General features: G+C 38.9%; 1 protein-coding gene across 4 annotated transcripts in view; it reads right to left on the bottom strand.

The window, feature by feature from the left end:
• The window catches only part of cdh23 (cadherin-related 23), a 1,336,251-nt gene that overhangs the window by 668,234 nt on the left and 640,327 nt on the right, over positions 1–27,690 (bottom strand). The gene's annotated exons all lie outside the window — the stretch shown is intronic.

Raw genomic sequence — 27,690 nt, 5'->3', positions numbered from 1 at the left:
CTTTTGAAAGCTAAGCTTAGTTAAACTATTAATATTGAGGATTTTGCTAATGCAGTTCAGTTAGTTGTTTAAGTATGCCACAAATCTGGTTTGTGCGTAATTTCTTTCCATAATTTTTTTGACGGGCATTGGTTACAAGTTAGGTATAGCAAACTGTTATTAAAGTCTCAGAACTCTTGCAGGACTCAAGTGTGTTGTATATAGTAGCTGACTTAAAAGGTGTTGCAAGTGAAATTGCTGTAGCACTACATTATTTATTATATGTACATAAGCAGATACTGTGGCTTATATGTGTTACTGGCTACAGATTGTGATATTGTAGATTCACAGCGGGTAGCGCAATTCTGTTTTGCTTAGAAGGGCTAAATGCTTTGCATCAGTGCTGGGTGCCAGAAAACACCTAAACTTATCATAAAATGTCCAACATCATTTAACACTCTATAATCCTGACATAGCTGTAAAATTGTAAAATTATAATTATAGAATTATAATTTATGCAAATTCACCAAATCTGCAAATTATATCAACATCTTATTACTGAAACATCCTCTTCCCTTACCTCATAAGTAAAAGTTAAAATCTCAAGACAGGCAATTTACCAATTCAGCCAGGTCTTATCATTTTTAGAATGAAAAGAGTGTCCTTTCGGCTGTTGCTCTGTGGCCTGTAAACATACCTTATGGTTTTTCTCCCTGCCAATATTACTTCACAGCATAATAATACGATAAAAGTATTTTATGTGAAACGACTGAATAGACGCTTTAAGCTTCATCAGGAAAGCAGTACAGAAAATGAAATAGGAGGGGAGAAAAGCAATCCTAGAAAATGTGGTCATCAACAAAATTATACATATATACCAGACTAGTTGAAAGGCTGCTCGAAAGACAGAAATAAACTGTAGTAACACTAACTTTTCCAGGAAAGAAGCTGTATCTTTTTTGCATAGTCAGATCCAAGGTGTTTTGTCTTCTGAATAGATTGTGTGCTTGCCCACTGTAGCCCATCACTCATTAAAGTGTCTTATACATTGATAACAGCTGGCTTGGCAAATTCTTTTCTCAATTATTTTTACCGTGTATGTTTTTCTTGCCTCACTACATGGTTTGTGTTTATAGCCACGCTTAGCAGTGACCTTGGTACTGACTCGAATTGTGCTAGCTGGTTGAGTTGAAAACAACTGAGTTGGACTGCCATCTGTAGAAGGTATGTAAAGTGGCAAAAACATGATAAAAGAGTAGAACCTCTGACAGGCCAGGGGGCAGTAATCAGTACTTCATACAGTAACTAATATGTCTTGATAGTATATAGCATGTTTGAGCAATGATTAGTCTTTGGGAAGTACATGATATCAAAATTAAATCACTGGACGTACATGCCTAGAAAAGGCACTTAAAAGTAGTACAATACACTGCAAAGTGCAGGTAAAAGTAACGAGATTTGTTGACTCAGATCTACAGGAAAGAAACTCTGAAAAGAATTTAATAGTTTCCATTGATGCAGTGTTCTCATCATCTGGGCAATGTGCAAAAATAATGAAAAAGCACATCCAAAATTAAGTCATGCAACGGTAGTTGAATATAATCAATGGAACGTTACACACAGACCCAACAGGTCATTAGTGAGATATAATTTGGTGTACTGCATACAGTTCTGGTCACCACACTTAAAAAAAAAGAAAAAAAAAACAAACACATTGCAGCTATAAAAAACTGCATGAAAAACAGCAACCAAGTGCATCTTAAGACTTATGGGAATGTTGTGTACAGACAGACTCAGAGAACTAAATCCTGTGTGGTCTTGAGCAGGCCTTCAGAATTCTCAGACACACATATCTGATCCATCAGAATTATTTCATTTAAATCATGAATCGTGTTCTCAAGGAGATAGGCTGAAATCAAGAGGAAGCACGTTCAGCGTGCAGTCCAGGAGGTGCTTATTCACATAAGCGTTTTTGAAAATCAACTACCTGTTAATAAACTGAAAAACTTTGATACCTGCACTCTTAAAATACTGGTTCTTTAGTTCCATTTTATGCTTCTTTATTGGGTTGTGTGGTTCCTTGTTGAATCATTGCTTGACAAAGCACCATTTCATTCTGAGAAAGGTTCTTTGCATATGAAGTTGGTTCTTTGTGCTTTGAAAAACTTCCTAATATGCAGAAAAAAAACAAATCTTTATTGTATGGTAGGCTATCTAGCAGGGCACTAACAGATTGGGAAAACCTGAACTTAGCCTGGTATTGTATGTCCTTTTAAAATCAGGAACAACCTTGTACTGTACAAATCTGCTACCATATAATCATGGTTATTTACTCCATTTAGCCTGTTACAGATCTAAATAAAGGTTCTTTCTGGAACCTTCACATGGATGGGTCTTTTGAGAATCAAAAATGATTCCCTTATGGCATCGCTCTGAAGAACTGCCCTGGCACCTTTATCTTTAAGAGTGTGGATGAAACAATGGGACTGTTTAACTATACCCAAACAAGCTAAATGGACTAGTTTTCTTTATGTTCTTAAACAGCCAGGGCAGGGTGCTATGGTGTGTTGATGTGGCAGAAGCATTTTAAAATATTAGGATTCATATAAGAACCTCATCAAAAAGACTCCTCAAGTTATGAGAAGAAGACAAGCATAAGTTGGAAATGAAATGAACTATTACAGACCATGCAAAGGAAGGAGTGTTTGATAATGCAAACAAAGGACCTCTCTTTAGCCAGTGCATGGAACTTTCCAGACATAACAAGAAAAAGAATTGCAGAAGAAGATACCATAAACCCGAATGAGCTCTGCCAAGTCTAATGCAGCCAGGCTTAAAGACAATGTCAGTCAGTCAGTCAATTTGTAACCCGCTTGCTCCTGAACAGGGTTGCAGGGGTCTGCTGGAGCCTATCCCATCTAGCATAGAGTGCAAGGCAGGAACAAACCCTGGACAGGGCACCAGTCCATTGCAGGGCAAACACACACACACACGTGCACACACAAACACCAGTCACACACTAGGGCCAATTTTGGATCGCCAGTTCACCTAACCTGCATGTCTTTGGACTGTGAAAGGTAACTGGAGCACCCGGAGGAAACGCAGACACGGGGAGACAATGTCAGGTACCTCAATAATCTGTACTTCGTAAGCAGCAAGGAAAAGTATTCTATTTCCTGATATTCTAAATATTTTACAGGGTCTTCAAAAATACTCCAAAACCAAACTATAACCATGACAGCCATTAGGCTACATTGTCCTGGGGTGTTGACATGACGACTCTGAAAGAGGCATTTTAAGACACAAAGATTCTCTTAGGAACCTTTACAGAAAAAAAGATTATTGGTGAAAACAACAAAGTAATACAAAAAGGAAATAATCAAGACAAGGCGGTGTACTTTTGCAATTGAGATTGACACGTAACTCTATTGGTGGTGAGTGAATAAAATGCAAACATATCATGCTGCTGTCCAAGTTGGCTGCAAAGATACCCCACAGAGCAAACAAAGCAAGTAATTCTTTTTTTAAATATGCATATTGCTCTGCAAAGTTGTCACAATAATATCATGAACGTCACCCTTTTCTCTTTTTAATATTTATGTTTTGTTAATTTTTTACTGTTGTAGACACACATTGGTGATGTCATCAAACAATGACATTTTAGAATGGGTTGCAATGAAGCTACATCTCATTTGAGCCAACCAACTCTTACGTGTGTGTGATATCATTGGAGTTATTTTTATTAAAGAGCAAGCCATGTGCTATGAAAACATATGCATTTTTCCTCTAACAAAGGAAAGAATTGTTTACTAGTATAAGAATATTATCTTCTCTGGCAATTTCTTTTTGAGGTTTTTGATTTTCAGTGTTGACTCTTATTTTGTCCCTGACTCTAAGCCATTTGCTATTTTGATTCAGTAGCAGTCTTAGCCTTTGGTAAGTAAATCTTTCTGTTTCTCTCTCTTTTGAACCCTTTTTGCCTCACTCACGTTTTTTATTTTATGGAAAAATTACAAGAGTCAAAATACTCTAAACTGGAGCCTATGCTGGCCAAGGCAAGCTCTAAAAGACACATACAACAGTCACATTTAGAGTGACCAAACAACCAAACCTGCATATCTTGTAAAGTACAATGAAACAGGGAGAACATGCAGACTATGAAAATAAAGTAATTAGAAACAATGGCATAAACTAATATGAACATGTATTTTTTCTAAGTAAATCTGAAGAGCCACTGATTTCTTGCATTTATTCGAACTCTGCTCATTAGAAGTAAGTTTTACAAACTCAAATTATGTTTTTAGTAAACTATATTTATCTTGGACAGCCACTGAAGTAAACTTCCAACTTAGGTGTGCAATTAAAAGATAAACTGAGGTTTACCTAAAAAACAGCACTCCTGAAGTAATTCCAACCTGACCCTGCGATTGCTCTTTTTGATAAACTGTATAAGTGAAAGCTAACATCTCCAACCACAAGAAGCATTGTGTGTCACCAACTTGATTATTTTAAGAAGACACATCAACCTTTTAGATAAATACATTAATCAAACTACAGCAAATTGTTAATGAACAATTCATCAGCAGATAGCAAAAATATGCTGAATGTTACAACCGTTAAAACACATCTGTGCTCAAATTCCATCTTTTACAGCACCTGTTAATATTGTCAGTTTTAACACAGACCCTTGTAAAGCCATTATACTGTTGCATAGTCCTTAAATTCTATACTTGACATAACATTTTCCAATCTGTTTAACCAATATTGAAGTTCTGGGGAGCTGATGTTGTCCTGGCAACATCAGATCATTGCAAGGCAGAGACCAAACCTGCATAAGGTGCTAATGCATTGCACAGATATATCACTGGGGATGTAGGAGGAGAATCGGAAGAATCAGAGACAAACTGTATGCCTGTGTGTAGTTTGCATGTTCTCTTCAATTTCACTCAAATACTGTGGTACACCTCCAGTACTTCAAAGATATACAGGGGACGTTGATTAGCATATCCAAAATAAACTAGCATGGGTGAATATGTATGTGTCCTGCAATCACCTAACACACTTTTCAAGAGTTGCTTTGTGAATTTGCCAGTGATGCCAAGGTAGGCTCCATTTGACTGTAACCCTATTTTGGAAAAAGGTCCATAAAACCCATGGATGAATGGATGGGTGGATGTACCAAGTATTTGTGATTTGCTGGCTATTTTGAATAAGCAAATTTCAAGATTTCAAAGACGTCAGAAATTAAATGGATTTAGAACAAATACCAGAGTACCAGTAATAAAGCATTAAGAAGACAAAAAGAATAGCTTTATTTTGCTCATCATTTTTTACCCTTTGCTTTATGATTTATTGTAGCTAAAAACCCTAATTCTGGTCATTTGCAAGTAAACATACACTACAAATGTAAATGATAACTCACACATCATAAAAAAAATCTTGATGCAAGTTGGATGTCTTTTCATATACTGTACAGTGTTATATAGTCAGCGCGAAGCAGGCTGCACGCCAAGGGAGTTCTGTTCATGCCAGCTACAGCCCCTGTGTTATCACCTCCCCCTGTGCAAGAAGCTGCCAAGAGCAGCTGCTCACTTAGCTGGCCTCTTGTGTACACTCAATGAGACGATGATGGCTCTAAATTGGTTTGTCTGCTCCAGTGGCCTGACAAGAATTCTAATCTAGCAGGCCAGCCACTTTTCAGAGCGCGTACACTCACCTGTTACAAACATGTCACAAATGCAGTCAGTGGAGGCCTGTCCCAGCATGCCATGCACAGTGGAAGGTCAAAGCTCTGTATACACAGCATATATATATATATATATACAGTATATTTATATAATGTACACACATATACTGTATATGAAAAAGTTTGGGAACCCCTCTTAATTCTTTGGATTTTTGTTTATCATTGGCTGAACTTTCAAAGTAGCAACTTCCTTTAAATATATGACATGTCTTATGGAAACAGTAGTATTTCAGCAGTGACATTAAGTTTATTGGATTAACAGAAAATATGCAATATGCATCATAACAAAGGTGCATAAATTTGGGTACCCAAGCAGAGATATTACATCAATACTTAGTTGAGCCTCCTTTTGCAAATATAACAGCCTCTAGACGCCTCCTATAGCCTTTGATGAGTGTCTGGATTCTGGATGGAGGTATTTTTGACCATTCTTCCATACAAAATCTCTCCAGTTCAGTTAAATTTGATGGCTGCCGAGCATGGACAGCCTGCTTCAAATCATCCCATAGATTTTCGATGATATTCAAGTCAGGGGACTGTGACGGCCATTCCAGAACATTGTACTTCTCCCTCTGCATGAATACCTTTGTAGATTTCGAACTGTGTTTTGGGTCATTGTCTTGTTGGAATATCCAACCCCTGCGTAACTTCAACTTTGTGACTGATGCTTTTGTTATGACCAAATAACTCCATTTTTGTCTCATCAGTCTAAAACACTTTGTTCCAAAATGAATCTGGCTTGTCTAAATGAGCATTTGCTACAACAACCGACTCTGTTTGTGGCGTGAGTGCAGAAAGGGCTTCTTTTTCATCACCCTGCCATACAGATGTTCTTTGTGCAAATTGCGATGAATTGTAGAACGATGTACAGATACACCACCTGCAGCAAGATGTTCTTGCAGGTCTTTGGAGGTGATCTGTGGGTTGTCTGTAACCATTCTCACAATCCTGTATTTTTCTTGGCCTGCCAGACCTGGGTTTAACAGCAACTGTGCCTGTGGCCTTCCATTTCCTGATTACATTCCTTACAGTTGAAACTGACAGTTTAAACCTCTGAGATAGCTTTTTGTAGCCTTCCCCTAAACCAGGATACTGAACAATCTTTGTTTTTAGGTCTTTTGAGAGTTGCTTTGAGGATCCCATGCTGTCACTCTTCACAGGAGAATCAAAGGGAAGCACAACTTGCAATTGACCACCTTAAATATCTTTATATCTCATGATTGGACACACCTGTCTATGAAGTTCAAGGCTTAATGAGCTAATCCAACCAATATGGTGTTGCAAGTAATCAGTATTGAGCAGTTACATACATTCAAATCAGCAAAATTACAAGGGGACACAAATTTTTGCACATCCAGTTTTTCACATTTAATTTAATTTCATACAACTAAATACTGCTTCACTAAAAATCTTTGTTCGGAAAACACCCCAGTACTCAGATGTTCCTAGGAAATGAAAGACATACCACTGTTATCTTTTTTGTTGAAAGTAGAGTAAATTATTATGCAGGCCGAGAGGGGTTCCCAAACATTTTCATATGACTGTATATGAATGTTATATATGTATGTGTGTGTATTATACACACACACACACACATATATAATATAACATTCATATATATGTGTGTACATTATATATATAGTAGTGTGCAGCCAGGATGCCTCCATGTTGGGAGGACCGGGGGATGAAGCGTGGCCAGAATGTTACTTCCCCAGGTAAGCTAGATGGCAACCCCCCCCTGGATTGCAGTGGTGCCTTGGACTCCCACAGGGCTTCATGGCAGTTGGAGTTTGGTGCAGCCCTATTGGGATCTGCAGGCACCGCCAGGGGGTGCTGCAGCAGGAGCTGCTGAGCCTTTATGGGCAGTTCTTCTGCTACACCTGGAAGTGCTGCCGGAAATGAGTCATCAAGCACATGGAGCACTTCTGGGTGCCTTATAAAAGGAGCCAGCACCCACTACTCAGTGAGCCAGAGTCGGGAGGAGGAAGACAAAGCTTGACCAGAGTAGTGGAAAGAAGAAGATAAAGAGAATGAAGAGAATATTGTGTTTGTGCTGTGCTTGTGCTGGGACTGTGTTGAGCTTGTAGAAGCTGGGAAGTTGTTGCCCACAAGGTAAAAGAAAATAAAAACAAGTGTGTGCCTTGAACTTGTGTTCCACGCTTGTCTGTGTCGGGTTAAGCAGGCGGTGCCAGCCTGGGTGGTCCACAATATATACAGTGTATATAATTTAATGTATAGAAGTGTAAAGCATTTCTATTCATAAATGTATGTCAACCAAAGGCTTCATACATTTTTTTCCTCTTCTGCCTTTGAGCTAAACTCTAAATTTAATTTAAGATCTGTATATTGTTGAGCTATCAATTTTTGATTTAAAAAGGTTAATTGTAAGATTCATTGTGGTTGTTTAAAGAATCAAAGAATTGATGAGAATGTTAATATCCAGTTTTGCCCTGTTTAGTAGCGCGTCAGATATTCAATTTTTGAATGATATTTTGACAAAGGCTTCAATATGGTCTAAGCATTTCACATTTGCCTGTTCCATATCAACTCCATCCATCCATACATTTAGCCATCCATCCATCCATTGAACTGCTTGTTCCAATTCAGAGTAAGAAGAGCGGGAGTAACATTGGGTCTCAGGTAGGACTCAAATATGTCACTCATATCATGTCAATTTAGAGTCACCAGTTAACATAACCTGCACATCTCCGAGATATATTATACTAGGGGGCTTGCCCCCTGTTCGCTTTGCTCACCAACCCCCCTGGGCTGTGCTACTCAGCAGCCACTGTGCATCTCTGCCGCTCGTGTTGTGCAGAGGGGGAGCTGAACGCAACCCAAGGAGATGCAGTCGCTCTTCCGAAACCCCCTCATAAACGGTGATACAATGGGAAACAAATAGTTTTTTTTACCTCCTTTTTCCTCGATCAGCTGCTGCTGCTGCCGCCGCCGTGCCGCATGATCTGCATCTCGCGTGGCACTTTGAGCATTTAAAAGCCTGTACAGCAGCTGTGTTTGCCATCTACTCTTTGTCTTTTATTTCCGGCCCTGGGCATGGTTAAATATCTTCAAAGTCTCATGTCGTGGGACGTGAATTGTTGATATTTTTAGTTTATAATTTAAAAATGGAATAAAATTTGAAAATCTAACAACATCACATTAAAGTTCGATAAATTCTGAAAAGAATGATACCAAACATATATATGTAGTTTTTAAAATAAGCCAGATTTAACAGCGGGACGAAAAACATGACATAAAAACATGACATAAAATCATTGCACAAAATTGTTGCACTTTTAGGCTTAGGATTTTATATATATATAGTAGATTTAACTTTTATTGCATTTATTTAAAGCATGTGAAATTCCATACAATCAAGTCAATCTTAACAAATCTAAATTCAAATCAACCCCCACACATGAGAAAGAGAGAAAGGCCAACAGCTAAAACTTTTGAGAGTAGTAAAGACGGAAAGGAGTCTTTCTCCCCAATATAAGTGCTTATTCTAAAATGTTATTGATTAGATCCTGCCAGGTTTTAAAAAAGCTTTGAACAGATCCTCTAAGAGAGACTTAGATTTTTTACAATTTCAAATAGTATATAACATCAGTTACCCACTGACTTAACAGAGGTAGGTTAGGATTCCTCCTTTTGAGCAAGATAAGTCTATGTGCCAATAGTGAAGTAAAGGCAATTACAGTTTGTTTGTCCTTCTCCACTTTAAACCCATCTGGGGGTGCACCAAACACAGCTATTAATGGATTAGGAGTGATTGTGACAACAAGGCTGTCTGATAGGCTATTAAAAATTCTTGTCCAGAAAGATGTTAATTTGGTACACGCTCAAAACATGTGGCCCAGTGAGGCTGGAGCTCAATTACAATGTTCGCAGGTTGGATCTTGCTCTGGAAACATTTTGGAAACATTTAAGCGAGATAGATGTGCTCGATAAAAGATTTTGAGTTGAAAAATTGAATGTTTTGCACATATTGAGCTCGAGTGAATTCTGTGCATTTCTGATCTTTAAAAGGAAAGGAACTGACTTTAATTTTTTTTTTTTATATTATATACAGTAAATGCTGTCTAAGTCCCCAAGGCTGATCAATATCTCTTCTGGAATAGAAATAGGTGGGAGGTGAGGAAAACTGGGCAGATTTTGTTTAGCAAAATGTTTCTAATTTGGAGATAGTGGAAAAATTCTGTTGATGGGAGACTAAACTCGGAGTGTAATTGTTCATAGGATGTGAAGACATTATCTATATACAAATCTCTAAATGATTTAATCCCATGCATTTTCCAAACATTAAAAACTGTGTAAGTTTGAGAGGGTGGAAAAAGGTGGTTATCATGTAGAGGTGCCACAGATAAAATATTCTTTAACTTGAAGTGCTTCCTATATTGGGTCCATATTCTCAGTGAATGAAGAACAATTGGGTTGTTAGTATACTGACGATACCTTGTATTTACTGGTGTACAAAGCAAAGGAATATAAAGAAGTACTGCAGGATTTCATTTCTATTGGCACGCCTCTGAGATATGAGAGTAAAACTGGAGTGTATGGGCACAGCACAGGGTAAACTCTAGAAAGAGAGCCATCAGGCTGGAATTTGAACATAATCTTTGGACCTGCAAAGTAACAGCATTCACCACTGTTACAAGATGACCATAATAAAATTAAGGTATAGCACTTATAAAATGCACTGTAAAGGTAATTGTGGTCAAGGTCTATATTGGTAGGTGTTAGATAGCATCCCAGAATAGAGGCAAACTTGCCTCATCAGAATGAGGTTGAACTATTTTAATTATTTATTGCTGGATTTACTATTACAATAACAACAACAACAACATTTATTTATATAGCACATTTTCATACAAAAAAGTAGCTCAAAGTGCTTTACATAATGAAGAAAAGAAAAATAAAAGACAAAATAAGAAATAAAAATAAGATAACATTAGTTAACATAGAAAAAGAGTAAGGTCCGATGGCCAGGGGGGACAGAAAAAACAAAAAAAAAACTCCAGATGGCTGGAGAAAAAAATAAAATCTGCAGGGGTATAACATGTGTATAACCAAGGACTTGTAAAATGTTTATAAATCTCCCATCCTTGTCACTGGTGGCAGCAAGAAGATGCTGCTATTTGTGCTATACAGGCTCCTGAAAGATGGTCTGATCCTTTTAGTAAAAGATGGCCAGATGTCTATCAGGGATATCGGGGGCTGTCAGTGTGTACCGTGGGCAGAAGATCTCAGAGGTCCTGTATTGCTATGTCTAGCCCAGAGGGGCTGGGACTTAAAAAAAACTTTGGTCATGGACTTAGTGAGCTTGGAGTCAGAAGAGCAGTGGTAGACAGGAGAAAGGGTGGTTTGTTGTGGAAGAAAGTGAGGCAGACAATCAGGAGTTTTAGGACTAGATCATGGTGGTAGTCGATCAGAGACATTATAGACAAGAACAGTTAGCCCCTTCTATATTAGGTAGGTCCAGTGAGCCTCTTGCCCTTTGTATATTTTAGTATTGTTATGATTTTCACTCCTAGATGTATCGCCTACCCTTGTGTGTTTTTATCATCAGTTAAACTATCTTTCTTTTCTTTATATGGGTCTGCTTGATTAATACCGGCCTCTGGTTGTGCGATTGCTCCCTTCAGCTGGCAAAACTCATTTATATAACCCACTCATCCTCTGTATGTTTCCATTCATTTTAATATCAGTCGACCAATGACATGTTTTGTGATTTGAGTAAATGAATCTGGGGTGCTTATCTTTGGGGAAGAGATTCAAACCTCTGGAGATCAGTTTTTTTAATATTACAGATTCCTACCCACTGAATACAGACATTTTGTAACACAGAGTAGAGACCCACAAAAAAATCAAATGAACTTGTTGTTTCAGAGTAAACAGCCTGTAAGAAACCAAACTATTGTGGCTCGCTGTAGTGATTGATGAAGGTGGGTTTGGTGTTGAGCTTTCAGCTTCACTCTGCAGGGTAGTGACTGTGGTGAATTTAATGAATAGTAAATGCAGCAGTTGATATTGGATCTAAAACCTAAAAAAAAAGAATAAAAACGATGATAAAGAAAACAAAAAAAGCTGACAAGAAAGTTCCAGTTTGTGGCCAACTCACATCAACCTCAAAGTAGGCTGCAAAATTTATTCATTGCTCTGTATATATTTTTTTTTAAAGTTACTGGAGTTCTTTCAGGCTGCATCACAGCCAATAAAGCACAAACCCCTCTTTGAGCTGGAGCAGGCTTGTTGCTGGTGACAGGACTCACAGATATAGAATGTAAAGTACAGGCCCAATTAATTTGCAATGGCTCTCTTTTAAAAAAGCTGCTACTCTCAGATATCTTTGGAGCTCAGGTAATGAGGAGATTTATCTGAAGGTGGAATGCAGCGAGGGGTTAAATGTGCTTTGGCAATGTCTGTTTTTCAGCTCTTTCATTAGCAACACCTACAAAAAAAATCTTCTTTTTTACGGTGATCCCTTTGCTATGAACACAAAGTATTTTTTTATGAACAACAAAAAAAGTTTCAATAGAGTTTTTATTAAATTTACTTCAAGAGACCATATCTCCATCAAAACACTAGAAGTACAAACACTTAAACCCAATTATGCAGACAATGTATCTAATGAAATCATTATTATGAACTGTTCTGCCTGCTTGGCTGTGCAACGCCTATATTAAAGTGAATAATCAGACCCCCCTTAATAATGATCGGCAGACTTACTCTGAATAAACGTGCAGCCTATTAAGCTATTGCCACTGTGCTTAAACAGACTTGTCATATTAAAGCAACATGTATATTAATAAAAGCAGAGCCCTTCTGGGGAGAAGGAAGACATCTTTTAAACTAGTGGGTTAGATACTTCATTGTAAGGCATGGAGTTTTTTTTTTAAAAAAGGCCAAAGTCAGGGGAAAGGTGTGGTTACAGGTTCTCCAGTGCTGGATCATTAGGACTGAGATCCTATCCAGCTGCTGGCTTAGTTCCTATCTGAATTTCAAATTCACTATACCTCTGAAATAGATCTTATTATCTAGGGTAGGACCCTTTTTCTAAATGTTTAAATCTTTTAAAACTTGCCATCGTCTAATATTACCAGATATGTTTCTACAAGTCTGGCCACATTCAAGGAATCCTGTCAGATCAGGAATTCAGCTCACAGAAGACTCTTTTTCTTTTTCAGTGTGACCTGTGCATGATTCCATGGAAATAATACATTTACCATTGTGACCTTATATTTCAAAAGAATACTAAAAATACCCCAGCTGTTCATTGTTCCTGGGAATATGTCCACCATGCATAAGCTTAACATCCTCCTTAGCGATGTCCACGGTTCCTGGTGACAACTATAAAATCCTGTCTATAGTGGATTCAGAAAGGATTCAGACCCCCTCCACTTCATTGTGGATTTAATTTGATATTTTGTCGATCCATCTACACTCAATAACCCATAACAACAAAGTGAAAACATGTTTTCAGAAAGGTTTGCAAATTTATTACAAACCAGAAACAGTAATCTCTCATTTGTATAAGTATTCAGAATGTTTGCAATGGCACTCCTAATTCTGCTCACCTGTATCCCATTTGCTTTGAGATGTGTCTAGAACTTGATTAGAGAATTGTAGTTTAGAAAGGCACACACCTGTGTATATCAAGTCCCAGAATTCACATTGCATATCATGACAAAAACTAAGCCATTGAACTCTCGGTAGACCGTCGGGATCAAAGTAAGGTGAGGCATAGATCACGTCAAGGGTATAAAACCATTTGTAAAGCTTTGAGCAATGCTTCTTAAACTATGGGTCATTACAGGTTGGCATTGTTAAGTCGTGGCTTACTGTTGTATGTAATGGCAATGGGTCACGAATGGTTTGTGAAGTGGGTCGTGGTGTGTTGTTTAAGCAATCAAAATTATTTTGTCGACTGTCCCATTACCATTCCTCTGACAACTGTCCGCAATTCTCCAAAGTGAACCTCTTCACTCTGACACTTGGCCTTGATTCTCCAAGTGGTGGATACTCCCCTCTCTGACAATCATCCAGAAATTCACCAAGGCATGGGTCTCAACAACAGTAGATAAGAATGGGTCTTGATGAAAAATGTTTAAGAAACTCTGGCTTTCAGTTTTCTATGAGGCCACAATAATTGTGAAATAGAAGAATATTTGAGCCACCAGGACTCTTCTGAGGGTTGGACAGGCAAGAAGGGCCTTGGTCTGGGAGGTGATCAATAACCCAATGGTCACTCTAACAGAGCTTCAGAAGTCCATCCGCTGAGATGGGAAAACATGTTGGGAGGACAGTCATCTCAGCAGTTCTCCATCAAGTAGGCATTTCTGGAAAAGTGGCTAGATAGAAGTAAAAGGCATAGGACAGCCTGATTTGGAATGATAGCATAAGGAAAAAGATTCTCTAATTTGATGAGACAAAAATTTAACTCTATGAGCAAAACTTCAAGCTCTATATCTGGCAAACACCAGGCACTGCACATCAACTGCTACAGTGAAGCATGGTGTTGGTAGCATCATGCTATGGAGGTGCTTCTAAGTGGAAGGGAAAGGAGTCTGGTCAGAATTGAGGCAACAATGAATGCAGAAAAATACAGAGAGGTCCTTGAAGAAAACCTGCTCCATATTGCAAGTGACCTCAGACTGAGCCAATGGTTCACATTGCATCATGACAATGCCCTGAAGCATATAGCCAAGACAAAATGAGTGTCTTTGAGTGGACCAGCCAAAACTGAGACTTAAACCCTATAGAACATCTATGGAGAGACCTGAAGATAGCAGTTTACAGACGCTTCCCACCCAGTTTAACAGAGCTTGAGAGGATCTGTCAGGGAGAATTGGATAAACTTCCCAAATCCAGGTGTGTTTTGTAAAGACCTACCCTAGAAGACTCACAGTCGTAACTGCTGCCAAAGAGGCTTCTACTGAATTAAGGGTCTGAATAATTATATGAATGAGGGATTTCAGCTTTTGATTTTAAATAAATTTGCAATCCTTTCTAAAAATATGTTTTCACATTGTCTTATTGAGTGTAGATGAAAAGGCAAAAATAGCTAATGTATCCTTATAAAGTTAAATCTACAACACAGCAAGCGTGCAGAAAGTGAAAGGATCTATCTATCTATCTATCTATCTATCTATCTATCTATCTATCTATCTATCTATCTATCTATCTATCTATCTATCTATCTATCTATCTATCTATCTATCTATCTATCTATCTATCTATCTATCTATCTATCTATCTATCTATCTATCTATCTATCTATCTATCTATCTATCTATCTATCTATCTATCTAGAACAGCTACTGTATCTATCAAATGTAACTCTGTGGTAGTGGTAATTGAATAATTATACTACTTGAATAGTTCTTTAACATGCCAAATTAACACTTTATTGGTAATCTGGCATTGAAGCACAGAAATAAAAACAATTTAAAATAATACAAAAATCAATTCATCCATTTATTGAACCTGCTCAATCCCACTTCAGACTTACAGCATGCTGAATCTGTGTCATCAGGATTGGGCGCAAGGAAAGATTTTTTAGACAGTGCAAAAATATCCTTGAGAATTATGACATGAATCCCAGCTCTTCATACAGTGGAGACTTGTGATGGCTGTTTTTTTAAAGATGCTAAACTAAAAAAAATGTCAGTATTAATTATGAGGTTAGATGGAAAAATCAGATCTTAAAAGTCTGAAAAGAGCCTTTGAACCTTTTTTATTTTTTATAAAGATTTAATGTATAGTTGTCTCAGTGTCTGGATGTGAGAACCACTCTACACATAAAAAGTTGGGAAGTCAGTTTCTTGAATATTATTTTATTCCTAAGGCTTGCAACTGTTTATTTCAATATTATTTTTATTCAATAATAAACTTTCATCTAGAAACCGTTATTGGTTGTTTAAAATGTTTTTTAAAATGTGTAATTTGTAACTAGTGATGAGCAAACAAAAACATAACCAAAATCTGCAGGTGAGAAGTGCAATCAATATATTATGAGTATATCTGCAAAATACAAATTATCTTGGTGTTAAGTACAAGCCCCCCTACCCTGAATAATGAGTTCACTTGTGCTGTGGCAGTGTGGTGTTCTGCTCATCTGTAAAGTGAAACCTTGAAGAAGTGTGTGAATGAGAGACTATCGTTGGATAATCACAATTCACTGTATATTAAAGTAGGTGTTAAATATTTTTTGAGGACCGCATATCCTTATAGTACGTATGTGTCATTAGCTTCAATTAAAAAGACAATAGTTTGGAGCAATAAAGACTTTCAGCAATGATTATGTTGCTTTTAAATTTACTTTCTCTGGAAAAGGAATGTGCCTCCTACAGCTACTGTGTAATATGCAGTATGTAAGCTGTACAAAGGGATGCCTAGGCATGTGGGAAAATTGAAATACATTTTTAAATCAGTAGATTTCATTAACTGCCCCTGTGAAGTGTTCTGTCAAGATCTTTTCTGAGGTTGCTTTCAACTGCTAAGCATGAACATAGAAACTGTGTAACACAAGTTCACACACGAACTAGAAGGAACATGGCTTCATTTTAATCTCATTAACTTTTGGAGAGCTGTAGCAGTCCTTTAGACACAGATACATATATAAGGATGTTGCAGAGTTTTAGGATTTTTTTGTAATTATCCATCCATCCATTTTCTAACCCGCTGAATCCAAACACAGGGTCACGGGGGTCTGCTGGAGCCAATTTTTGTAATTATTCTACTAGAAATTGTTTTATACTAGAGCATAAGGAAAGAGGTTTTCAGCCTGTTTACTACAAGACGAAAACTCTTCTCTGACATCTACAAGTCAAGAAAAAGTCAAAGTGGTTTGTGCTTTCGTTCTGATTTCTATAGAGAAGGGAAATAAAGGGAAAAATTGTACCAAATTATTACACAATATGATATATACAGTATATATATATATATATATATATATATATATATATATATATATATATATATATATATATATATGTATATGCCATTCCTTTAAGGCTCTGTGTCATGGAAAGACACAACCCAAAATTGATTTCACATTTCTAATATAGCGACCTATAATTTGTGGCCACTCAGCCAAAAATGAATTTCCATATATAAAGAACTCTAATTTCCATTTTATAAAACTTGATGTTTATTCAGTTCTTTCAGAACATGACAGGTATTACTTGTTCATTAGGAACTTATTTGAAAAGCCTAAAAATAAGCATTTTTGCTGCCACATTAAAGCATTTGAAACAAGCTGTCAGATCTTAGAGACCCATCTCCTTGCCATCTTTTAGGATGGGGTTTGCAAGTTTAACAGTTTGCTGCCTGCTTCCAGAAAACTCTTACCATATTTCAGATATGTGCAGATATGTCTTTGTAGTACATCAGAGTTCTTTAACAGCTCAAAGGACAGTGCCTGGAACTCCACTCACAAAGATCTTTATACTTCAGGGAGGTCCAGTGACAGTGACAGCAGGTTTTTGCATATACTATAGTAGTAACTTAACAAGCAACTGTCACTCTTTTTAAATAATCCTTAGCAGTCCAAAAGCCTTAATGTATGATTTTCACTGAAGTCTGTTATTGTGTTTTTGTATGGTTTTCTAGCATATTAAATATTCATACCATACATATTCTCAAATTTTCTTAATGCAATTTATTGGCTGTGGAGCCTATCCCACAAACACGAAACGCTAAGTGGCAAACATGTCTGGATGGCGCATCCAATTACCCTATCATTTAATTTTTAATCCTTTAATTGACGTAATCAATTTTGTGTATTAGGAATTTGTCATTTTTCACATACCCCAACTTTACTTTCCAGAGAGTTTTGGGGTCAGAGCGCATGGTCAGCTATTTGTACAGCACCCCAGGAGCAACTACAAGTTAAGGGCCTTGCTCAAAGACCCAATGGAGTAACATTCCTTCTGGAACTGCTTCAAGTTACCAACCCAGAATCTTTAGCCACAGAGGAAGAAGAAATAATTAGAATAAACACTGCAGCCACTGTGTCTTCATAGCTAGGACTGTCTACCCTTATTCTGCAGGATGCAGATGTGTTGACTTTCAGCAGCCATCAGTCATGTCTGCCCTAATAAGCTTGTATCTTTCCTTATTGGGGGACTGAAATTGTCACATCTCAAAAGACATGCGCTGTGAGCTCAATCAAGCCATTACATTTTTCTACTCAGGATAATGGGAGACAACACATTAGGAAGCCAGCTGTTTTTGAAAGGCCTCTTTTTATTAATACAGTCCTAGATACTGCAGGCCAAATATTAAAAAAAACTCTTGGACACCTTGCTGATTAACTGCAATCCTGAAATGCCTTTGGCCATGTAAACACAACTAACATCAACACCAAGAATCTTTCCACTAACCTCCTGGGTAACAGAAAACACACTTAATGACTCTCTTTAAAGCCTTTTCTAGACTGGTTTCCCAGCTCTGAGGGAAACTGGACTGCAACTTAACCTTGTCTAAACACGCGGGGTCAGCTAATTAAAGCTGATTCCCTTTTATTTCTCAGATTTAGCTTAAAGGATGACTGTAAGCAGGCATACTGGTTGCATTTCCTGCTGCCTATTTGTCCACCTTGGCTCTAATGAGATTAGCCTTATGCTTGCCTGGAGGTGAACACGGGCCAGGTTGCATTCCCAGAAGTAAGGCAAACATCCACAGTTTTGATCTATTAAGTTTCTGAATTGTGAAATGAAAGAAAATGAAAGGAGCAGAGTTCACATCAAGTGCACAACACTTTAATGTGCCAGCTGTGGAGCCACTCACATTGGAAAGCTTTCCTAAACGCTAAGGGCATTCTTAACATTCATCTGCAGGCGTCAGAAGAATAGGAATTTAGATTAGTTGTGCAATCTGAAGCCATAACTCAGGGTTGTAAGCGTTGATATGTGAGCCGTACTTTCAACTGCTAAAATATCATCAAATTCACTGGGCGACCATTTTATACACTGTTCAGATGGTGAGTAATATTAATAAGTTCATGCAATACCCGGAGGATGATAGCCTTAAATTGATTATAGGGGGTGGAAAGAAATGTTAAGAATCCTATGTCTTGAAACTGATGACTAGCGACTATCACAGCAAGCAGGACATTCTCTGCTATTGTAGATGGACAGGAAGTGATAAGATGACATATAATACTGAGTGATTTAGAAGAAGCATGAAAGAAATTTTTGAAAACTCTCAAATTGTGCTTAAGTTATAGATAGTTGGTCTCCTGTCAGGTACACGTGTATAGAAAGCTCAGCCCTGGTTGAAAAGAAGATCAAGAGTGGCCACAAAAGGAGATCTTTGCTTGAGAGACATAGCATTCAAACAAACCAATAATTTCTTGGGGAATTATATTCTGCTTTTGAACTGTGAATCTGTGTTTTGACTAAGGTTGGTTCTGTACTGTTAATGTACTGAAAAATAAAACTGCCTAAAGACCTTTAAAATCATTGCCACACTCAAATAAATAAAACCTTGGCTAAGTGTGACTTCTGCTTGTTCTACCGAACAATACAGTCTCAAGGAAGCATCGGCAAAAATAAATCAATTACTGTGTACCAGAGAAATAAAATGGAAATCCTGATGTGGCATTCCTGTACTATTCAGTTTTGCTTGTATATTACAGAGACGTGGCAGAGAAAATAAAGAGGGAGCTTATTACTTTCACAACTGTAATATCAAGTGCTGTGGAGGACACCAAAACATTCCTTTTGTGCTATGGGTCAGATAATTGTTAACATGTAGTCGGTTCACACCAGAGGAGTTGTTGCTTGCTAGCACTAAATGTGGCTAACCAACTTGCGTAATAAAGAAACATGAAAATAAGACTGACTGTTATATTAACACATTGTTATACATGTATTTTTATGTGTTTCATATTTTTTTTTTTCACCCAAGGATTTAAATTTCTTGGTCAATATTTTATTCTAATTTAATTTGAGAAAGTTTATTTTTTTCTCATGGCTTATTTTCTGTGTTTATAGGGTGCCTTTAGGAGTCTTCATTTGAACACAGTAGTCCTGCTGATGATGTGATGATGTCACAGATGCAGTGTTGTGTGTTTGTGTGTGTGCATGTATGTATATATATATATATATATATATATATATATATATATATATATATATATATATATATGAGATGTGATCAAAAAGTACGATGAATGTTGATGCAGAGCACCATCCAAGGACAACGCAAAACAATTCAATGCAGGTTCTGACATGTCCATCCTAGAGCCTAGTTTGTGACAAGTTTCCACTTGTTTGATACTGTCATTTGTTTGTGAGCCACTGTTGAGTTCAAGTGTGTTTTTCAAGTTTGTCATTAATAATGGGTACCGAGCAAAGTATTAACATGAAATTTTGTTTCAAATTGCAAAAAGCTTAGGAAACCCATCAGATGTTAAAATCAGTTTATGGTGAAACTGCACCGACAATTAAGACTGTTTACAAGTGGTTTGATCGATTTCGTAATGGATATGACTCGGTTGAAGACGAGAAAAGATCAGGACGTCCTTCAACATCAATAACCAAGGAAAATGCTGAAACAGTTTCATTCTTCATCATGACAATGCTCCTTGTCACACATACCTTCTAGTACAAACATTCATGTTGTATAAAAACATTACGCTGTGTCCGCATCCACCTTATTTACCGGATCTGGCACCGTGCGACTTCTGGCTGTTCCCTAAATAGAAAATGACCATGAAAGGCAAACAATTTCAATCCACTGAGCACATCCAAGCAGCCGCGACAGCCCAACTAAAGACACTTTTGAAAGAAAACTTCCACAACTGCTTCGCAAAGTGGTAGGAGCATTGGAATAAGTGCAATCGAAGTGGAGAAGAGTATTTTGAGGGTGACTAGTAGTTGTAAATATTTTTCTACAATAAACGTTTCTTTTTTAAAACATTCAACATATTTTTGATCACACCTCGCATAAATATATTTATAACTAGCTGATTACCCAGTGGCTTCGCTCACTGAGTGCAAGGGAAAAAATAAAATGTAGTCTATAAGTTATTAAACAGTAAAACATTAACATTTAAGAAGTAAAGATACATTGAGCACTACTGGAGTGGTTTCGGGTAAACATCATTTTAAAGGCGGTATAACACAACAGGTAAGTAGTACTTACAGCAGCTAAAATGTATTTGGATCATCTCTCTGTAGTAGATCCCTTGTGAAAGGCGCTACATGACTGCTGTGGTATAGAAATTACATTTTCTATGTGATCGTCAAAATTTCTGCCTGACAACCTTGCACTATGTGCCTGTGATTTAAGAGAAAAATAATTCTGATAAATGTGGACGCTGCCCTTCCATGCTTAATGGGCAGAAGGTCCAAACAATTCCCAAGTCCAACACTTTACATGAAGAGGTCTGTACATTTTCTTAGATGTAAACTCTCCATCTTCTTAAAATAATTGATCACAAAAGCAACCTTGAATGTTGCGGGGTTTTAGTGACCAGAACTCACCTTAAGGGACAGTAAGTAGTCGTGCAGGGCAATTTACAAACAGATTCCTGGTTCGATGGTGCCGATTACACTCATTTGCAAAGATTTCCACTCTCCCAGGAGCTGACGAGGCACTTGAAGTGTCACAAACAGTGTGAGAAGAGAGGACGCTGATGGAAACTGTAAAGCTCTCGACCCAGCGGAGCAGCCCGACATTCCGCGCCTCCCAGCGTCCACTTTGTTCTCACGACCCCTCGCCGCTGAAGGCAGTCTCGTCTTCACATTGTTTACAGCTTGCCGCAGTTAAAAAGTAGAAAGATGCGAAGCTGTTTTCCTCATCTCTTCTACTATCAAGTACTGCCAACTAAAAAAAAGTTACAATGTGGCAGTTTCCGCGACAGTCACGTGGACGAATAAATAAAACTTCTCTGTCAGAACGCGCCTGGTGGCGGACAGCTCAGCGCTGTACTCCAGAGAGGAGGGCTGGGAGAGAGCGACACGGGGCGCACTTCTATGGAATAGATCGACGTATTTGTGTTTACTTCTTTTTAATATCAGTAAAATAACTCTCACACAAATAATAACAATTCGTAAAGACAATATAAAAATGGTGTCCACAAACGAAGTGATTAGTTCCTGTATTATAATATGTTCTGTGGTCATACGCAATTTCCATATCGCGTGGTCATACGTAATTTCCATTTCATACGTAATTTCCATATTGCGTGGTCATACGTAATTTCCGTTTCAAACGCGAAAAGAATTTTATATATATAGATAATTATGATATATATATATATATATATATATATGGCATGGGCATTGGAGTCCAGAAATGCAGCCCTGTCGGGTTCTTTGGGGACCACCAGAGGGAGCTGCTGGGGGAGAACTGCTCTGGTTTCCACAAAACCCAGAAATGCTATGGATGACCTGGACAGGAGACTGGAAGCAGTTCCCTGGTCCAGTTTAAAAGGAGGCCCACTGCCTCACTTGAATGAAGCCAGAGTTGGGAGGCAGCAGGCAACACTCAATAGGGGGAAGAAAAGAGGAACAATTTGTTTATTTTGTGTATTTTGGGTAATCTTTGGAAGAGTGATTATTAGAGAGGAGCTTGGTGTGAATAAATAAATAAATAAACTGCCCCAAAAAAATTAAAGGAACACTTTGAAACACATCAGATCTCAATGGGAAAAAATCCTGCTGGATACCTATACTGATATGGACTGGGTAATGTGTTAGGAACGAAAGGATGCCACATCGTTTGATGGAAATGAAATTTATCAACCTACAGAGGGCTGAATTCAAAAACACCCCAAAAATCAAACTGAAAAAATGATGCAGCAGTCTAGTCCATTTTGCCGAAATTTCATTGCAGCAATTCCAAATCGTACTCAGTAGTTTGTATGACCCATACATGCTTGTATGCAAGCCTGACAACATTGGGGCATGCTCCTAAAGAGATGACGGATGGTGTCCTGGGGGATCTCCTCACAGATCTGGACCAGGGCATCACCGAGCTCCTGGACAGTCTGAGGTGCATCCTGGTGGTGTCGGATGGACCAAAACATAATGTCCCAGAGGTGTTCTATTGGATTTAGGTCAGGTGAGCGTGGAGGCAAATCAATGGTGTCAATTCCTTCATCCTCCAGGAACTGCCTACATACTCTCGCCACATGAGGCTGGGCATTGTCTTGCACCAGGAGCAACCCAGGACCCACTGCACCAGCATAGGGTCTGACAATGGGCCCAAGAATTTCATCCCAATATCTAATGGTAGTCAAGGTGCCATTGTCTAGCCTGTAGAGGTCTGTGCGTCCCTCCATGGATTTCCCCCCCTAGACCATCAATGATCCACCACCAAACCGGTCATGCTGAATGATGTTACAGGTAGCATAACATTCTCCACAGCTTCTCCAGACCCTTTCACATCTGTCACATATGCTCAGGATGAACGTGCTCTCATCTGTGAAAAGCACAGGGCGCCAGTGGTGGACCTGCCAATTCTGGTATTCTATGGCAAATGCCAATCGAGCTCCACGGTGCCAGGCATGTGAGCACAGGGCCCACTAGAGGACATCGGGCCCTCAGGCCACCCTCATGAAGTCTGTTTCTGATTGTTTGTTCAGAGACATTCACACCAGTGACCTACTGGAGGTCATTTTGTAGGGTTCTGGCAGTGCTCATCCTGTTCCTCCTTGCCCAAAGGAGCAGATACCGGTCCTGCTGATGGGTTAAGGACATCCTACAGCCCTGTCCAGCTCTCCTAGAGTAACTGCCTGTCTCCTAGAATATCCTCCATGCCCTTCCCCATCCTGGGGAAGCTGGAAAAACTGTGCAACCTCTGTAGGGTCCAGGTATCACCTCATGCTACCAGTAGTGACACTGACCATAGCCAAATGCAAAAAACTACTGAAAAAACAGTCTGAAAAGATAAGGAGAGAAAAATGTCAGTTGCCATCACCTGTTAAACCATTCCTGTTTTGGGGGTCATCTCATTGTTGCCCCTCTAGTGCACCTGTTCTTAATTTCATGAACACCAAAGCAGCTGAAACTGATTAACAACCCCCTCTGCCACTTAACTGACCAAAGTCCCAGAAGTTGCACTGAATTGATGCTATACTGTCTGTTTAAAGTGTTCCTTTGATTTTTTTGAGCAGCACACACACACACACACAACAGTTACAGTATGCCTTGTCCCGCAGTAGATACACTTCAAAGAAAACAATTTTCCTTAGCAATTGTTGCTTTCTATTTCAAATAGGCCCTAATGCTAGGTTTTAGCATATGGTTACAACTTTGCTTTGCCCCTGACTTCTTATTTTCACCTTGCCCCTTTGTTCTGGGTTACCATTTCATGTTTTTGAATTCAGGGTTTTGACCCCTTGCTTTCGTCTCTGTCATTTCTTTTGACTCTCACCTAGTTCTTTTTCATTCTCACAGTAATTCTTGAGCACACTTTGCATTCACTGACATAAATACAAGATAGTAATGGAAAAGGGGATTCTTTTTTGTAATTAGAAATCATAAGATGTTCAAAATTGAAAAAAAAGAAAAGAAATGAGTTGAATCATATTCCAAAGACAGCATCATATCCCTTGCTGAGGGTTCATCCGTCTAGGACATACTCCATTATCTTCTGCTGGGTGTTAGATCTTAACGGACTGAAGGACATTAACCAGTGATGGGAGAGAGGATAACTGGGACACATAAGACAGAGGATGTGTGAAAATTGGCAAAAGATAAAAGGTCACTAAATATTCATGAAAACTAAGGAATAAAGAAGAATGGCAAATATGTGATCAGGTGGGACATAAGCATGGATAAAAGGGCAAGAAAAGACAACAGTTAAGAGTACAAAAAGATGAACTTTGAAGCACAAGAAGCTAGAGAATTGTACTCATTACCCAAGTACTGAATTAAAACAGGAAGCCTGCTTAAATATATGAACAATTAGGGCACAAAAGCCTTAGGTGACTGTAGATTAATTGCTAGTAACAAAATATGGCAGCAAGTTAATAATTATGTAATTACCCAACATAAAATATACATAAAATGTATATATCATTAGAAACTAATTCAATTATGTGTTTATATTAAAAATAAGTTAAAAATCAACACACAGTATGAATTTGAAAAATTGCCATTGCCAAATAGAGACACGCAATTAACGTGGCTGATACTGTGGAAAGATGTGAGCTACAACACTTCCATCAAAATGTAATAGTTTAGGTATAGCAAGCTCCTGAAGGGAAGAAAGCAGCGATTACAAGTTACAAGAAGCCTTTTTGTACAGAATATTATACTGGCTTTTCATAGGGAACAGTACTCTAATTTTCCTTATTCTTTTAAAAGATTACGAACAAAAAATTATATTCAAATGAAGTTTACAGATAATGCACAGCTTGAGGGAGTAACAGTCAGTCACAAAAGTAACAGTGGTTATCAAATGAGATCTGGGCACAAGAGAAATACAACAGATGAATTTTATAACTGTGCTCCTGCTTTAAATAGCATTAGCATTATCTGAACGTAAGATTCTGCCAGAGACGGAGCGGACGGTTATAGAGAAGGGGGAGATGGAGAGAATCAGGTGGACCCTTAATGTTTGTGTGAAATCTAGCAAAAAAACTGTGACTAAACCTTAGCAGAGACAGGCTAGGCTGAATGATCTTTCCTTGCCTCCTTTTTTTTATTACCACTAAAACAGGTACTCATTGAGTTAAGGCAGAACTTGAAATCTTCTTCTTTCGGCTGCTCCCATTAGGGGTTGCCACAGCGGATCATCTTCTTCCATATTTTTCTGTCCTCTGCATCTTGCTCTGTTACACCCATCACCTGCATGTCCTCTCTTACCAAAGCCATAAACCTTCGCTTAGGCCTTCCTTTTTTCCTCTTCCCTGGCAGCTCTATTTTTAGCATCCTTCTCCCAATATACCCAGCATCTCTCCTCTGCACATGTCCAAACCAACGCAATCTCGCCTCTCTGACTTTGTCTCCCAACCGTCCAACTTGAGCTGACCCTCTAATGTACTAATTTCTAATCCTATCCACCCTCGTCACACCCAATGCAAATCTTAGCATCTTTAACTCTGCTACCTCCAGCTCTGTCTCCTGCGTTCTGGTCAGTGTCACCATCTCCAACCCATATAACATAGCTGGTCTCACTACTGTCCTGTAGACCTTCCCTTTCACTCTTGCTAATACCCGTCTGTCACAAATTACTCCTGACAATCTTCTCCACCCATTCCACCCTGCCTGCACTCTCTTTTTCACCTCTCTTCCACAATCCCCATTACTTTGTACTGTTGATCCCAAGAATTTAAACTCATCTACCTTCGCCAGCTCTACTCCCTGCACCCTCACCATTCCACTGACCTCCCTCTCATTTACACACATGTATTGTGTCTTGTTTCTACTGACCTTCATTCCTCTCCTCTCTAGAGCATATCTCCACCTCTCCAGGGTCTCCTCAACCTTCTCCCTACTATCGCTACAGATCACAATGTCATCAGCAAACATTATAGTCCACAGGGACTCCTGTCTAATCTCGTCTGTCAACCTGTCCATTACCAATGCAAATAAGAAAGGACTCTGAACCAGTCTCTGATGTAATCCCACCTCCTACTTGAATGCATCCGTCACTCCTACTGCAGACCTCACCACTGTCACACTTCCCTCGTACATATCCTGTACAACTCTTACACACTTCTGTGCCACTCCCGACTTCCTCATAAAATACCACAGCTCCTCTCGAGGCACCCTGTCATATGCTTTCTCCAGGACCAGAAAGACGCAATGTAACTCCTTCTGGCCTTCTCTAAACTTCTCAATCAACATCCTCAGAGCAAACATTGCATCTGTGGTGCTCTTTCTTGGCATGAAACCATACTGCTGCTCACTATTCATCACCTCAATTCTTAACCTAGCTTCCACTACTCTTTCCCATAATTTCATGCTGTGGCTTATCAATTTTATTCCCCTGTAGTTACTGTAGTCCTGCACATCCCCCTTATTCTTAAATATAGGCACCAGTACACTTCTTCTCCACTCCTCAGGCATCCTCCCCCTTTCCAAGATTCCATTAAAAAATCTGGTTAAAAACTTCACTGCCATCTCTCCTAAACACCTCCATGCGTCCATAGGTATGTCATCTGGACCAACAGCCTTTACATTTTTCATCCTCTTCATAGCTGTTCTTACTTCCTCCTTGCTAATCCATTGCACTTCCTGATTCACTATCTCCACATCATCCAACCTCTTCTCTCTCTCGTTCTCTTTATTCATAAGCCTCTCAAAGTACTTTTTTCATCTGCTCAACACACTCTCCTCGCTTGTGAGTATGTTTCCATCTTTATCCTTTATCACCCTAACCTGCTGCGCATCTTTCCAGCTCGGTCCCTCTGTCTAGCCAATCGGTACAGGTCCTTTTCTCCCTTCTTAGTGTCCAACCTCTCATACAACTCATCATACACCTTTTCTTTAGCCTTCGCCACCTCTCTCTTCACCTTGCGCCTTATCTCCTTGCACTCTTGTCTACTTTCTGCATCTCTCTGACTATCCCACTTCTTCTTTGCCATCCTCTTCCTCTGTATACTCTCCTGTATTTCCTCATTCCACCACCAGATTTCCTTTTCCTCCTTCCTCTTTCCAGATGTCACGCCAAGCACCTTTCTTGCTGTCACCCTTACTACATCTGCTGTAGTTTCCCAGCTGTCTGGTAACTCTTCACTGCCACCCAGTGCCTGTCTCACCTCCTCCCTAAACTCAACCTTGCAGTCTTCCTTTTTCAACTTCCACCATTTGATCCTTGGCTCTGCCCTCACTCTCTTCCTCTTCTTGACCTCCAATGTCATCCGGTGAGCCCTGAGTCCTCCACCACAGGGAGGCATCTGTATCAGACACCATCTCAGTTGGCTCCTCTCGACGTGAAGGGTCAGCAGCTCTACTCCTGGATGTCTGCGCCTCTTACCCTATCTCTAAGGAGGGCCCAGC

The sequence above is a fragment of the Erpetoichthys calabaricus genome, chromosome 2 (genome assembly GCF_900747795.2).
Source record: "Erpetoichthys calabaricus chromosome 2, fErpCal1.3, whole genome shotgun sequence".
Taxonomy (NCBI): domain Eukaryota; kingdom Metazoa; phylum Chordata; class Cladistia; order Polypteriformes; family Polypteridae; genus Erpetoichthys; species Erpetoichthys calabaricus.
The sequence above is the reverse complement of the archived record's forward strand: the minus strand, read 5'-3'. Positions and strand labels throughout refer to the sequence as shown.